General features: G+C 41.5%; 1 pseudogene; it reads left to right on the top strand.

The window, feature by feature from the left end:
* Positions 1 to 5,178: 5,178 nt before the first annotated feature.
* Positions 5,179 to 5,752, top strand: LOC127082063 (FAD-linked sulfhydryl oxidase ERV1-like; annotated as a pseudogene).
* The last annotated feature ends 11,590 nt before the right edge of the window (positions 5,753 to 17,342 follow it).

Here is a 17,342-nt window from a genome sequence, read left to right as displayed (position 1 = left end):
ACCACTGTGGGGACAGACAAAAGGAAATTCCACTAAGGAAAAGATTATAACTTCAGCTGAGGAAGAAGATTTGAAAATTCCAATGGATCAGGGATTCCTAGGGAATAAATCATTCCAAAGGATCGTGACTTCAATTGAGGAAGGGGTGATGTCTCCAAGGGGATGAGATTATCAACCCCACTAGGGAATGAGACTACCGACTACCAATCACGGGGAAACTTAAACAATAGGGTAGCTCAAGGAGGGAGGTATATTACCTACTACAAAAAATGTGGTAGCCTAAGCAAAGGTAATCATCTTGTTAGAAATATATTGGAGCGTAATAGGTTTCTCAAAGGTAGAGATGACCGCTGTAACACCTCAAAATTTGCCCTCCTCTTCTTGGGACTAGTTTAGCATTTTGGATTTCATTTTTAGGACATTAGTCATTGCATATTGCATATCATGTGAAAATAAACAAGTCATCCTCCTAAGTCTTTCTCAGAAGATAGAGAGGTTAAGAGATTCATGCCTGAGGGTCTCATAAATTGATCACCAGCCATTTGAGGGTTTGTGCTTCAATTAGGGTTTTCTTGGTTCTTCAAGGAGGTTGAGTATTATCTTGGTTGAAAGGATATGTCACTATCATCATGGTCTTATCATCCTCAAGGGGTTCATTGTTCCTGATCATGTTCCTTGGGATTAGGGTTTTGACCTCTGGTCAACCCTAATCAGTGCTATTCTACCAGTCAGGATTTTTCAAGGAGATGAGGTATTTATTAAGATGGAGATCATCATGTGGTTTTATTGAGCTTGCATAAGTTAGGGGTTCATTTTGGTGTCATTTCATCAAGTGGTTGAGGCTCAAAATCGTCTGTGCATGTTCAAGTCATCTGTCAACCAGAAAGTCAACAGAAAGTCAACTGAGGGCTAGGAGGTGGAGAAATGATTTTCAACATCTCATTCATGTTCAAAAGAGGCTTATTAATCATGTCAAATGCATATCTTGAAGAATTTGAGGTCAGATCAAAAGTTTCCCAAAATGGAAAGTGACCTATAATTGAAAGTTTCCAAAAGTGGAAAGTTTTTGGTTCAAATTCAACTTGATCTTACATCATCAAAAAAGCTTCAAATGAAATTTTTTCCAACATGAAAGTTGAAGATCTCTTTCTCCCATTTCCAAAAAGTCCAAGATCATGAATTTATGATGAATGGTTGAAGAGATATGGTCAAATCATTGCCAAGTATACATGGAACTCCAAATGAGCATAACTTTTGATCGAAAGCTTCAAATTGAGTGGTTCTTTTTGCAATATTCTTCTCTTGACCTCTAATTTCCAAATCATGCATCACATTACATAAAATCTCATCACATAATCACTTGCATATCCATGCCTTTTTTGGAGGGAAATTGCAAAATTCAAAAATGGTGCATTGTATGGACTTTCTACCATTGCCATTGAGTTTAAAAAAGGATTTTAAGTGAAAATGATCAAGCCAAGGGTACTGTTCACGTTTAATTGGTACATGCACCATGCAAATTTTGATTTTTTGCAAAACACCTTATTTTCATTAGCCAAGTTAGTTATGAATTAACAAGGTGATTAGTAGAGCATATATATACTCTAATCATAATAGAATTGAGGGAGGTTAATCACAATTTCACATTTCTAGATCTAGTTTCTCTCTCCCTCCAAAATTTTCTTCAAACCAAATTTCAAAATCCTTCAACATAACACCTTGTTTTTGTTGAAGATTCATGATCAGTGAGTTGATTAGAGTGTGAATCAAGTATTGGTTTGTTGAATTCGTGCAAGAACCAAGCATTTGAAGCTCAAAACTCAAAGATTGAAGTTGATTATTAATCTAGATCTACACGTTCTCAAGCTTCCTTTTCTTCATCAAACATCATCACAAGCATTCTGGAACTGATTTGGATCATCTGGAGCTTTGAATCGTGCAAAACAAGGAACTGCTCTTCAAGAGGTGAGTTTTTCGAGCTTCATAATTTCACGATTCATGTAGATATTCTTGTAGATCTTGCTTTGCTGATCGTTTTGATATAAATTTCGTGCGATTTGGATAAGAATTGAGAGAGATATGCTTGATTGAAGTTTCACATGTCAAACTTTATTTGCTTCGATTTGCATGAATCATGTTGAATTAGGATTAATTGATGCTTGATCTGTTATCTCCTTTGCATGAGCTTCGTTTTGGTATAAAGTTTTTGAAAATCTGAGCATTTCTGGAAATCTGGAAAAATCTGGAAAAACTCCATTGAAGTTCATGAGTGTTCTTCGTGTTCTTCATGAAGAAGATGAAGATTCATCATTTGCGTCGGTTTTTGTGACCGTTGTAACCGCCGCTATTTCCCTAGGGCTTTTAAGCCAAAACGACGTAGTTTCATTGCTAGGCGCACTCCTCATTTGAATCTCAACCTGGTTCGATTCCCAGCGAAGACAAATATTCAAATCCATTCATATTTTATTGCCTTTCCCTCCAAATTTCTAATATATGTTCATCTTGATTTTCATTATTTTTTCCAACTTGTAAAATGCATATCAAATTGAAAAATGATCCAAAATATACTTGGTTTTTTGCTAATTGTTCCTTGAGACGTCTAGTTTTTTATGATGATTTTTTCTGAAGTTGTGCATGGCTGGAATTTTATTTGCTCTAGGTTGATTGATCATGTATGCATATGTGACCTTGCCTTGCTCTTTCTATCATAAAATGATTGATTTTAATCCAATGGACTTGAAATTTTACATGCTGATTCTAGACACATTGATGAACCTTTTAGGCTTGGTTTGGTATTTTTCTCACGTGCCAATTCTGTTTTATGCTTGTGTTTGCATGGTGTGACAATTTGTGTCACACCTTTGGTTGTCTAACTTGTGCAATTTGATTTCCATGCCAAATGACCTCTAATGCTTCTGATCTTTTGCATGATGAATGTTTTGGATGTGTTGAATGCTCATGAATTTTTCCAGAATTATTTGAATCATTTCTGTTTTGATTGGGATTTTTCATTCTTAATGTTCAAATGTGTGCCTTGAATTGGTCATTGACTTCTCTTGCCTATTACATAAACTTGCATGATGATTTTGGTTTGGTCCTTTTTAGGACTTGTTCTTGATTGGTTAAATATGATCCATGTTGAATATCAAGTTCTGTTTTGGCTTTTTGATTCACTTTTGACCCTAGGCTTTGACCTAGTGGTTTGTTACTTACATTTGAGTTGTGACTTCAGGTTCAAGTGTACATCTCCATGGTTGATGTTGCTCCTTCATTTGAGCTTGATCGTTTGTTGTTGTTGGCTAACATTTGCGTGTTTTGCAGGCTTTGAGAACAACTCACGTGTGTTTATGGTTTATGTATTGCATATTGGGTTGTCTGTTTGATATTGACTGTTGACTGTGTGTCTGAGTATTATACTGATTGGTTTAGCTGTTTCCACATGTACCTAAGTTGCTTTAAGTTCATTTGAACTTTGCTATGCTTGCTTGTGGTTAGCATACCACTGAGGTATAATTCCTTGATCTTCATGTAGTCTGGAAGACCTGCTGTAACTGGCAGGCACCTGTCTGAAGCCCTCCTTAAGAGGCCATGTTTTTTATTGTTTAACTTTGTGCCAAGCAGGTTAAGTCCTCTTAAGAGGCAACTGGAAGATAAAAGGGATGTGTAATCCATCCCCTGTTATTCTGTTGTGTCATTCATTTTGCTCACACCATGTGTTGATGCACTTTGAATAAAAACCAAAAATCTTGTAGTGTCAGTCATGTGGAGAAGAGTTCATTCATTCTGGACTCCCACACTTTCTATTGATTAAAGCTCTCCCAGGCCAGGGATAAGAGCTATGAGGCACACCCCTCATTCCCATTTCATCTGCTTCACCCTAACTCTCAATGTTAGGGTTAAGAGCTCAAAACACCCATTTCCAGTTGGTTTGTTTGTCAAGGTCGATATGACCCCTTGACTAAAACCTAACCTTGCTTGAGCCCCTTGGTTGTGTATAGTGTGTGCTATTTGCTTTGATGTTTATCTGCTTAGCTTATCATCTCCTTTCTGTAGGAGTCGTATGATCAACTTTTGAGGAAGTTGATGTACGTAGGTGTCATACCCCGATTTTGGTCCTGAATTTTTTATGTTTTTTATTTTTGTTTAGCATGCCTGGCCTAACCTTACTTTGGTTTTATATGAGGATTGGTCTTGATCCAAAGTCATGATGTTGTTCATGTGATTGTTAATGCACATATGGTCTTGGTCATCCGAACAACCAACCTTCTTGTGTCACAAGCCAATTGCCAATCATGCCACTTGATTCATGAATATCCCTTTCAAATCCTAATCTTATACCATCATTTCATGGCCTTGTTAACACATACTACCAGTCAAGTCATGTTCTTTTCAAAGTCAAGCACTCAAGTCATAAAATAAACCAATTGTAAAACAAATTTCAAACCATTTCAATTCATTTCACATCATTCTAAACCATCACATTTGATTCTACATAAAAAAAAGGGTACAAGTCTTGACAGTTTTGACCAATTGTTGACTTTGGTCAACAGTTGACTTTTTGGTCAACATTGACCAAAGTCACCCAAAACCCAAAAGCCTTAATTTTCACCACAATCATCAATCATTTGTCCATTTACAAGAAAAATGCAAATAAAATCGAATTTTAACCAATTGTTGACTTTGGTCAACAGTTGACTTTTTGGTCAACTTTGACCAAAGTCAACCCTATGCCATTGGTCATCCCTAATCACTAAATGGCTGGCCATAACTCTCATTCCATTATCCATGTCCATGTTATCTTTGGTTTAACCACTTGTGCTTGGCTTATTCACTTTAATGTCAACATGGTCACACCTTGAACCTTTAGAATCTTGCTTTGCCAATTAACTTCCATCATGCTGCATTTGCCCTGCTATACCAACCTGCTGCAACGCCTAACCTGCACAGACCAAAGTCATAACCAACATTAAGGTCAATCCATGAAGTGTTGCTAATATGCCATGACCTAAAACCATAAGTGTTGTCAATGGCCAAGCATAAACCTGCTGTGAGCATGAGCCAGCAGGACCCAATTCAAAGGTTTTAACCAAACTTCTCACTCTAAGATCACGGGAAGAACGATGGATTCTCATGATAATCATTCAGCTAGAGTTCATCAAACTACAACCTGCAAAACAACAGCACCCCACACACACAGAAGCAAACCGCAACAGTAACTAACATGTCGGAGAATTCAGTACAGAGTTTATTTCATAACTTTGAGAAAGTTGCAAATTTTGTTCAACATCACGTATCTAATATCATAGGCCATCATATCCAGTCATCAGGAACATCTGGTATAGGCTCTGTCAATGCCTCCATCAAAGCTCCATTTGTGAAAACTACATCTTCTGTACAACCACGTGATCCTGTTGTCAAGGGTAAGTCCTCTACCCTTGTGACTAAAGAAGACCTTGGAAGGGCTACATGGACTTTTCTTCACACTCTTGCTGCTCAGTATCCAGACAATCCTACAAGACAACAGAAGAAAGATGTAAAATAACTGGTACAGATCTTGTCTCGAATGTACCCTTGCAGTGAATGTGCAAATCACTTTAAAGAAGTTCTTAGATCAAATCCTGTACAGTCGGGGTCACATGCTGAATTTTCTCAGTGGCTATGTCATGTGCATAATGTTGTCAATAGAAGCATCGGCAAACCAATTTCCTGCATGAAAAGGTCATGGCGGAATTCTTCAAGAATTAATTCATGAACTGTTCGACCCTTTAGCTTCCCTCAAAATGGTGATGGAACAGTATCAATCCAAACATTCCTGCAGCATACAAAAGAACAACCAGCGCAACCAATAGTTTGCCTGCAAGAGGACCAACCAAGTTTCACTTACCATCCTCATCAACACATTTAACATTGCCTTGCAAACACCCTGCAGGAACAAGCAAACATGTCTGCAACCATCAAACCTGGACAGGTCAAGTGAACATCATGCCGCAAACACCTAGCATACAAATGGCATCCAAGAAACATTCAACCATGCATCATCCAACATATACTCAGACCAGGAACAATTGCATCATGTGGTACTACAAAACATACTGCACAAACACATCATCATAATACTACACCAAGTTAAATATGTGAGCTTAGTCTTGAAACTTAGCCCACTTTGCATGTTGATTAACAACCAGAGGCATACACAAAATCCACAAGCCATGCTTACCTGCAAGTAAACAAACCAAAAGTCTGTAGCAAGATTCATGCAAACATCCCAACAAAGCAGTCAACAGTTAATGCAAGCCATGTGATTGCATCCCACTTAAGCCAGAACAATGCCAATTATTCCACACAATAAGCCAAAGAGTCATACCTGCATAAGACATGGCAATGCTAACACCCTAAAACCAACTGGATAACCAGCCTTAAGCCAAGTGAGCATGTTGCAACATGTTGTCAATATCCTGCAGAACAGGATACCAGGCATGACCAAACACCAAGCCTATTCACATCAACTTTTGACCATTACCAATGCATCATAACAATTTGTATAATACAAGCATGGTAATGGGTTCCAAACAGATAGCATTGCAAACCTCCACAAGTCAGAATCCAAAGCAGAATCCGTAGCAGAGCTTGGCTCACAAAAACTCAATATGTAAAAGCACCTACATGATACACCACTGGATAAGATGCCATTGGCAGGTTTGCTAGCATCGTATAATCCTCCAACATCAACCAAACCGCAACATCTTCAAGTATTCAAAACAATCTGCAAAAGTGATTTGTCTGGTTCATTTGGCGGTGAACTCTGCAGGATTAGTGTCTGCTGTAGAGTAGGTAAAACATGCAGAACTTCCTTCAACTGATGTTATGCAGTAACAAACCAATGGTAGGCTCTGGTTATTCAAAAGCTTGAAAATGAACAAATTTGATTGGGACCATCCACTCCACTTGTAACCAATTTTCACTGCGGTAAAAGAAAAACAGCAAGGCAGTTAAATTCCAGAAAAAAATCCTAAAATGGAATAGAGATAAAATTCAAAGAGAAAGTATGAGTCCATATTACCGTTTCTAGTCTAGCTTCAAACAGGCAATTTGATTCTGAGAACACCCAAAGCGCTTTGCAGAGTTACTCTTCTGGAACACAAAAAACACCAATTGAAACCCTAGCTGCAGAAATATAAAAGGAGAAGAGAATCAGGAATTGAGGACAGAAAAAAAAACTTGGAGGCGAAAATCTCAAACAAAAACCCTAAAATCCCAAAATCGGATACCTGGATTGGGAGGCCAACTTCTTCACGCCTTTCACCGCCGCCGTGACACTTTGTGAGAATTTCTTTCCTTTTTCCTTTTATCATTTTCATGTATTTGTTGATAGATTCGGTGAGAGTGATGAGAGTAGAGAGTCTCGTCTGAGAGAGAGCGATTGAGTGAGAGAGGTACGGTTGAGAGAACAATTTTGGTTGGAGTTTGTGAGAGTGGCGCGATTGAGAGAGGGTTTCGCTGAGAGGGACGTGAGGTCACGTGAGAGAGAGATTTCGTTAAGAGATTGAAAGAAGCATGAGAGAGAGGAGCGTTTGAGAGATTGGAAGAGAACGAGGACGAGGGTCTGTTAGTTGGTTTCCATTTTCCTTTTTTTTTTTAAAATTTATTTTTAAATAAAGATAAACATTGAAACAATAAAAATTTTATGTTTTAAATTTCCTAAGTTTTCATTTGATAATATTTTCATTTAATATATTACATTAACATTTTTTGATTCCCAATTTACTAGCCTCTAGAACCCAACAGCCAAGCGGCTGGGTTTATTAGGATAGTCCAACAGACTTTTTTTATTTTAGTTTTTTATTCTAATATTTAATCTATTTTGGTTTATATATTTAAAGTAGCATCAAAATAATAAATAACCATGAGTGGTATGGTGGAGAAGGGTAGTATCATAGTCTTGAGTGGGGTGGGTTCAATACCCTGGTATGTTGCCTTGGTTTTCCAACATTTTAATTTTTCCATATTTTCTTTAATTCTCATATTTAATTATCTAGCCTTACCATTTAACTAACATGTTTCTATCATTTATTTATTTTTTATTATTTTATTTTTAATATGACTTATGTGATTATTCATTTTTTTTGGGATTTATGTGAATTATTATATTTGTGTTTGTTCATTCATTTGTACAAATTATTTGCCTTTATGTGTGAGTTATGTTACAATCATGATAAATCATCACAATCTCATTGATAAAAAACCCATTCAAAACCATTTTAAAATTATAAAAAATCATATTTTCTCGATTCAATGTCGAGCCCATTTTTCCACACCCTTGTAAGTCGATTGCTTTTTAAGCATCGCCATCAACCTCACATAGCTTACTCTTGGGCTTTCTTACAATGAGCCGGTTCTCTTGCACTTACACTCATATTTCGAGTCATTTTGTTGTTTGGGCCCGATTTAATTATTTCATGATTTTTTGACAACCCCCATTCATAACAAATGTATCCCTCTCCCATGAAATGTATAATACTTATTCTTTCATTCTTTATTCATCTGTTAATACAAGAATTAAAATGAACATTCGATAACCATTTCAAAGCAAGATCAAAACCTCGATCCAACGTCGAGTAATCATTTTTCAAAACCTAACAGAACCAGCACGTATTCATCCACCCTTTTGTAAGTCGATTGCTTTATGCATCGCCATCAACCTTGTAAGTCGATTGCTTCATGCATCGCCATCTACCCTTATCCCTAACACTTCTCCTTGCTCCACTCGTCAATTCTTGTTCCGATTAGGTATCACCCATTAGATAGAACCCTTTTGTATGATAACATAGGTAGGATTCCCATATCCTTTTGTATGATAACATAGGTAGCATTCCCTTATCCTTTTGTATGATAACATAGGTAGGATTCCCTTATCCTTTTGTATGATAACATAGGTAGGATTCCCTTATTCTTTTGTATGATAACATAGGTAGAATTCCCATATTCTTTTGCATGCTAACATTAGGTAGATATTCCCATTTGTAAATCCTGACACTTAAGTACATATTGCATGACAACTCTAGGGCAGAACTTCCCCATTTCTTTTAGACCTTCCGTGCGTCTCCGATCTTGTGGCATGTCAATCCATCCTATTGCAAAGAGGTAACTGCCTAAGACTCGATTCAGCGAGCTGCGACACCTGCTGCTAGGATGTGAACACATTGCTCACTCTCCTTTGACACAACTGGTGTCCTCCTTTGTAAGTCCATGTTCAGACGGCAATCCCTATGTAGCCGAACTACGGCAACTCTGATTCTCATGTTCAGATGAGATACGTAGGCACAAGATGCGAGGTCTTGCCGAGTTTGACTAACGACTAACAACTAATCCTTGTTTGCTTTCGCCCTTGTTGCGATCCTTTCTCTCGCCCTCGTTGCGATCGAGACCTTCCCTTTCTCTTGCCCTAGTTGCAATCGAGACCTTTGTTCCCGTAGTTAGCTGAACTATGTTTTGCTCTAATTCTCATTCCCGATGAGATACGTAGGTATAAGACGCGATGTCTTAGCGAGCACACTCCTCTTTAACCCATAGGTAGTCGAGCTACGAAGACTCTGATTCTCATATTCATATGAGATACGTATCCAATAGATGCGATATCTGTGCGAGTCATTTTTCTATTGACCCTTTTAGTAAATAGTACATTAGATAAACACACACCCTTTAGACAAGAACGACAAGAGTGGATCCCGTAGAGTACTACGGATGCGTAGGGGTGCTAATACCTTCCCTTCGCATAATCGACTCCCGAACCCAAGATTTGGTTGCGAGACCTTGTCTTTTCCTTTCCTCTCTTCAGGTTTACTTCGAGCGTTTCCTTTCCCTCCTTTGGGATAAATAACGCACGGTGGCGACTCTTCTGTCATCTTTTTCTTTCGCCGGTTGTTTTTTTGCACCACTGTATTTTTCAGGTTGCGACAGTAGGGATAGACTTGAGTTGACTCACTGTCTGGGTGAGTCAAACTCTTGTTAGAAACCTCAACCTAGGACTATTGTGGATTACATGATAACTATTAGGCTCGAGTCAGTCTCCCTTCTAGTCTGTCATTTCCCAGTCTCTGGTTAGGATAGAAATTTCTCCCCTGTTCAGGGGAACTACGTTGCCCTGATCCTCATACCAGATGAGGTACGTAGGCAGGAGATCGTGCGAGGTCTCTCCGGGCACCCTTTTTCTTTTTGTGTGTGTTTGCTTGACAGCTAGCAGGCTCGAGTACCAGACTCCCTGTTAGCTTGTTTGTTCAACCTTTGTGTTTCTTTTGACGACTCAGCGTTCGGTTAGCGTGTGCTTGTTTGGAGTCTGACGTAAGTCCAGTGATTGGCAGTCGGTTTCCTGTGTTTGTTTGTGTGTTCGGAGTCTGATGTAAGCCCAACGATTGGCATTCGGTTTCCTTGTGTGTTTGTTGTGTGCTTGGAGTCTGACGTAAGTCCAGCGATTGGCAGTCGGTTTCCTCGTTTGTGTTTGTTGTTCGGAGTTGGATGTAAGACCAGCGATTGGCATTCCGATTCCAGTTGTGTGTTTGCTCTGATGTCTCAGCGTCTTTGTGTTGTGTTTGCTTCGGCGTGTGTTAGCCGAACTACGGTAGCTCTGATTCTCGTTCCAGATGAGATACGTAGGCATAGGATGCGATATCCTAGCGAGCCCGTTCCCCTCTTCTTCCATCTGTGTTTCTTATTCCAGTGTGCGTGCATTCTTTGAGCAGTTATTCAGCAACCTTATTCTATTCTTCTGAGCGTGGATCCCGTCGAGTACGACAGACGTGAGGGGGTGCTAATACCTTCCCCTTGCGTAACCGACTCCCGATCCTTGCAATCTCCGATCGTAAGACCATTTCCTTTCCAGGTTTACTTCGAGCGTTTCCTTTCCCTCTTTTGGGATAAATAACGCACGGTGGCGGCTCTGTTTGTTTGTTTTTCCCGCCGGTTGTTTTTCGCGGATGCGACAGCTGGCGACTCTGCTGGGGAATAAAGAGAAGTTGACCTCTTGCTGGTCCATCTTCCCTAAGCGAGTCAATCCTAGCGCTCTCTAGGGTAGTTTTGGTTGCTTTTATTGCTCTATTTATTGCATTTATGATTATTATACTGTGAATATTTGCATATATGTTTGCATGCATCATATTATCATTGTGCTGATTCTGTACAGGTTGGTTCCTCTGATTTGGGGTGGGTGTTCTGAGTGGGGCTAAAACCCAGGCCCGAGTATACACCTAGGATTAGCATGGTCTCATGTTGCCTCTCATGTTAGGCCAACATGTTTTGGCGACGTGATATACCACAAGCCGGACGAGGTTCATTTGAGAGTGCTCTTCCTTTGTGGAGTATCCACTCTGGTTGAGTTACCTCATCTGAGCTGGTGACTTCGGTGACCGTTCTTTCCCGGATCATTGGTTTAGACGATCTTACGAGAGCTGCAATGGCACACCCGAAAGGGCAAACCCGTTGAGTATCTTTGCCCGATTGTCAAAGCCATTATCCGCCTTAGGATGACCTGATTAGAATTTACCTGTGAGGGGAGGGTTGATTCCTGCAGATGCATGTTCTGATGGTGACTTTGATGGTGACTAATGGTTCAGCCGTTGATCAGAGTCCTATTTATAAGTCGGATTTATGGATATTTATTTCTGGGACGCCGGAGTTCTGTCCGCGGTATTTATCAGTGGGGATCCGTTTATTTCAGGATTCCCTGGGTTGATTCAGATGATGTTGTGGTTATCAGTTCAGTGGCTTTCTAGTGATGATGGTGATATATCCTCCGTTCCGTTTATTTCGGAACTCATGAGTCGGATTTGGGGTTACTCAGTACCTCAGATGGTTGTGATCAATTCAGAGACCGTAACTCAGTGCAGTTGATGTTCAGATGACTTGGAGGATGGCACAGTGCATTGCATTCATACATCAGCATCATTCCCATTTTGCATTCATCCGCATCTAACTCATGTCTATCCATACTCAGGGTACATTCTCGATTGAGATCCCGGTTGAGAGACATCCTGATGTCAGAATGTTATGGTCGAAATTTTTATCCGTCTCGATGAAGCCAGGATCGAAAGGCAGAATGTTCCTCATATGGATAGACATTGCATGCGTGAGTCATATTAACCTGTTTTCTGTTTTGTAGGTGTCAGTATCTAACCAAGTGCACATAGCTCTTCCGCTCAGATATCCTACTAGACTCAACAAGTCCAAGCTAATGGATCCATCCAACGCCGACATTCTCGAATTGAAAGAGATGATGAGAGAGCTGTTCAAAGTCGTGCAGGGGCTCACCTTGGGGCAGAAAGCAATGGCTGAGAGGTTGGAGAGGATTGAAAGCTGGATGATAAAGGAGAAAGTTCAGGGAAAGGCTCCGTCATCCTTAGTAAAGAAGCCCTCTGGCAATGGTCAGCCCAAGAAGGAGGTTGAATCAGGTGGTGTGCCTGCCCGAAAGGAACACGGTAAGGATCGTTACCACCCTTATGCTGCTACAGTGACGATTCCTACTGGTAATCGATCTGCACAACAGCAACAGCAGTCACCTCAACAGAGAACACAAAGAGCTGGGTGCCAAGTGAGAAGAAGGATGACTGATCGTCAGTTTGATAAGCCACCCGTGACTTATGCCTTTCTGTTTAAGAGGTTGAAGGATCTTGGGTTGGTTCAGCCAAGGACATTGGTTCCAGTGAGACCGGATCAGAGGCTGACAAACTATGATGAGAATGTCAGATGTGAGTTCCATTCTGGTGCACCCGGACATCACATTGAGGGGTGTAAAGCTTTTAAGCATGTCGTTCAAGATTTGGTGGATTCTAAAGCCATCAATTTTGCACCGACGCCGAATGTTAATGCTAACCCCGTGCCGATGCATGGTCCTATGGGGGTGAACGTGATGATAGAGGATAAGAGAAAAATAGAGGTGACGGATGTGGATCAGTTGAGGACTCCAATGTCTGTGGTCAAGAGACATCTGATGAAGAGTGGAGTTTTCCCTGGTTGTGATAATCGTTGTGCTGCCTGCACCGTCACTACAAATGGGTGTGTAATGCTGAGGGAGACGATTCAGAGAATGATGGATGAAGGACGTCTTTGATTTGAGAAAGTTGATTGGGGGAGGAGGACATCTTTGTCAACCAACTGTCATCGTTCAAGCAGGTAGAAATGGACGGTGAAGTATTTGAAACACCATGTCAGGCAGTTGAGACCGTCAAGGTAGAAAATGCCATTTGTGTTGAGAAAGAGAAAAAGTTGTCCATTTCTTCTTACAAACAGGCCATGGAAGTGGTGAAGAACAGAGAGGCCCAAGGCTGGGGAAGAATAGTAGACATTACGGTGAAAGCAGATAGGTTCGGGGTTGGCTATCAATCAGGTCAAGGCTCATCGGGGCCGAACAGAGGACGTTGTCAACCATTCACGTTCACCGGTGCTGGAATGCTAGATCCAGATTGCATCTATGCGGTGGGTGAAGAGACTGACAGTGACTGCGAGCTCGATGGCTGGATAAAACCGTGCGTACCAGGGATGGAAGTCCAGAACTGGAAGGCCGAAAAGATCATCACTGTCACTCATCGTGAAGAGTAATATTTCTGTTTTTCAATTCTGTTTGCATGAAAGCCATACGTTTTGCCCGAAACGTAATGGTCCATTGTAAGGGCCACCTCATGTGTTTCATTTTGCATCATTAATGAATGAATGTTTTTTGTAGTAAAAGCGGTATTCCCTATTTTTCATTTATTTTTGTAGTTTTAAAAAATAAAAAAATGGCAATGTTTATTTTCATTCTCTTTCCTTTTGATTTGTCTCGTTCCGACCTCAAAAGCAATGCATGAATCCGCATTCATGTAGATGCGACTATTCTCCTGATTTCATTGATAACAATTCGGTTACACCTCTGTATGACTTCGACAATCCGATCTATCATGCCGAAGAAGAAGGCGAAGAAGATCGTGATCTGCTGGAAGATTAGCCAGGTTGTTGAGACAAGAGGAGAAGGTGATTCAACCGCACGAGGAGCGAGTTGAGATCGTTAATCTGGGCACCGACGAGGTCAGAAAGAAGTGAAAGTTGGGTCCGCCTTGGAGGCGAGTGTCAAGAGTGGAGGTGATGCCATTCAGTATCAAGAATGCCGGTGCCGCGTATCAGAGAGTCATGGTGACTTTGTTTCATGATATGATTCATCATGAGATTGAATGCTATGTTGATGACATGATAGCAAAGTCCCAAACAGGAGAGGGGCATCCGGTAGACCGGGACAGGTTGTTTGACTAGCTGAGACAATTCAAACTGAGGTTGAATCCGAATAAGTGCACTTTCGGAGTGCGGTCCGGTAAATTGCTAGGGCTTATTGTGAGCGGAAAAGAGGAATCGAGGTTGATCCTGCTAAAAAAAAAGAGAAAAGAAAAAAGCCATACAGGAAAATGCCTGAACCGAGAACAGAAAAAGAGGTTCGTGGTTTCTTAGGTAGATTGAACTGCATTTCACGGTTCACATCTCATCTAACAGCCACGTGTGAACCCACTCAAGCTGTTGAGAAAAGATCAAACGGTCAGGTGGAATGATGGTTGCCAAGGGGCATTGAGAAATAAAAGAATAAGTTGCAGGAGCCTCCGATTCTGTCGCCTCCCTGTAGAGGGAGACCGTAAACCCTGTACTTGACAGTCCTCGAGGGGTCTATGAGGTGTGTACTGGGGCAGCATGACGAGTCTGGTCGAAAAGAGCATGCAATTTACCTTAGCAAAAAGTTTACCGACTGTGAAACAATATATTCACTGCTCGAGAAAACTTGCTGTACTTTGGCATAGGCTGCTCGCCGACTAAGACAGTATATGCTGGTTCATACCACTTTATGGGTTTCCAAGATGGATCTGATCAGGTATGCATTTGAGAAGCCATCAAAAGAAGCCAGCATTGACCGGACGGGTTGCGAGGTCATAAACGATTTTTGACTGATGTGATATTCAGTACACCTCTCAGAAGGTAATCAAGGGGAGTGTATTGTCTGATTACCTCGCCCAACAACCCATTGAGGATTATCAACCGATGAAGTTTGAATTCCCTGATGAGGACATCGAGGTTCTCAAATCGAAAGATTGTGAGGAACCGATCCCGGAGGAGGGGCCTGACCCTGAATCCGAACGGATTCTGATGGGGTTGTTAGCGTGAATGGTATGAGTTGGTGTTGCTTTGGTTACGCCGAAAGGGATCCCACGTTCCTTTTGCTGCCCGGATAACATTTGAATGCACCGACAATGCGGCAAGTATGAAGCTGGTATCTTGGGTATTGTACCTCGGTGCATCTACTGGGGCAAAGCCTTTCTCGCTGTGTATGGAATGGAAGTCGTGTTACCGGTTGAGGTCCAGATTCCTTCTTTGAGAGTCCTGATGGACGTGAAATGGGAAGAAGCGGAATGGGTAAGGACTCGGTACGAAGAGTTAAGCCTGATTGAGGAAAAGAGGCTGGTAACCATTCGTCATGGGGCAGTTGTACCAGCAGCGGATAAAGCGTGTTGTTGACCGAAAAGTGCGACCTCGTGCGTACCACGTAGGAGAGGTGGTGTTGAAAAGGATCCTTCCTCCTCAGAACGATCGTAGGGGCAAATGGACACCCAGTCATGAATGCCCATTCGTGGTCAAGAAGGTTTTCTCTGGCAGAGCCTTGTTGTTGACGACCATGGATGGTGAGGATTTTCCATCCCCTGTGAATGCGGACGCAGTTAAAAAATACTTCGTATAAGAGACCCGCTGGACGGAAAGAATAAAATAGTCCAGGCAAAAATGGGCATCCCGGCGAACCAAAAAAATGAAAAAAGTTTGGGCAAAAATTAGGGATAAAAAGAAAAAATTGTACACCCGGCAAGTCAAAAACCCCACAAGGGCGGCTTGGGCAAAAAAGGGTATCCCGGTGGACTGAAAACCCGAAAGGGAGGTCCAGGAAAAAGAGGGATTGAAACGAACAACTGCGTCCAACATGATCGTTTGGGCTTTGGTTAAGGCACATGGATAATTCCCGGCAGGGATCGGTCTGAAGCGTCTTGTTTAGAAGGCAGAAAGCAAGGAGAGTCTGAGGACATATGGGGTGTAACCGAGTTGGAACTCGATGAGATCACGGTTTTCACATTGCCATTAGGATAAATTTTCCTTTTGTGCGCAATTACCTATTTTCAGGAATTGCTTCCTTTGTATTGCTCAGTTTTGAGCCACACCTTTTTCAATCAATAAAATGCACATTCAGTCAAATAATTTTGTTTTTGTTTTTCATTACCGCTTTGATTGCAAAAACATCCGTTTATTTTGATAAAGAATCTTTGCATTTTAAAACATGGAGATCCCTTCCAATGCATGCTTATAAGATTGAAAGCTTGAAATCTTATTCGGAAGGTTGAGTGACCCAGGTGTTGAAACTTTGGCACGCATGGGGCACGTTTTTGTCTAACGATCTCTTTTGCAGGTGCTGTTAGATGATTTCACTCACTTGCAGGTTGTGACGCGAAGCGTTCGTTTTGACGAAAGATCCCCGTGGGGTCTAATCAGGGACAAGGGATTGACGAATGGTGAAGAAGCGGCGAGGGATGACGACGATCCTGGAAGGTTAATCAAGAAGACTCTTCAAAGTCTGAGGTTTGGAAAGTTTGTGCGAATCCAAGGAGTTCGATTTCCGTAGAGTACGGAGAAGTCGAGAATACAAGGTGATGAATCAGAAAAGTCCAGACGAGTCTGGGAGCTCTCAAAAGTGGAAAACTGATACTGGATTTAGATGTTGAATACCAGGGTTCGACGAGTCGACGGGTGTTCTGTGCCAGACTTTCCTTGTTTCCCCAAGCAGAGTTGGGATTGCTACCTCCCCAGCAGATTCAAGGTCTGTGACTTCCCTAGCAGGGTCGGGATGATTATCTCCCCAGCAGGTGGGAGATCGGCGTTTCCTCAGCAGCCAGGCCTGAAGGTTGCTATTTCCCCAGCGGAGGTGTCTGTTGGTAGTTGTTTCCCCTAGCATGGCGGAGCTTGTTAAGTTCCCCAGCGAGTCGAAGATTGTTGTTTTCCCCGTAGAGTGCGTTGGTAGTTTCTTCCCCAGCGAAGTCCCCAAGTGGATCGGGTTCAGTGGAGGTCATCCCTGGTAAGGGTGGTCCTTTCCCCAGCAGCGGTGCTATTCCCCCAGCGGGGTGGAGATTGGAGCGTTAGCGAGTTCCTCAGCAGAGTGCCTCGAGCTCCCCAGAGCTAACAGAGTTCAGAGCAACCTCCAGAGACTGAAAGAAACTCATCTGCAAAGAGCCAATTCCATCTCATATAAACCCTCAGATTGCTTTGCAAACCCAACCGGGCAATTCAATTTCATTCGATCT

Source organism: Lathyrus oleraceus, chromosome 5 (genome assembly GCF_024323335.1).
Source record: "Lathyrus oleraceus cultivar Zhongwan6 chromosome 5, CAAS_Psat_ZW6_1.0, whole genome shotgun sequence".
Taxonomy (NCBI): Eukaryota; Viridiplantae; Streptophyta; class Magnoliopsida; order Fabales; family Fabaceae; genus Lathyrus; species Lathyrus oleraceus.
This window is presented reverse-complemented; position numbering and strand designations above follow the sequence as displayed.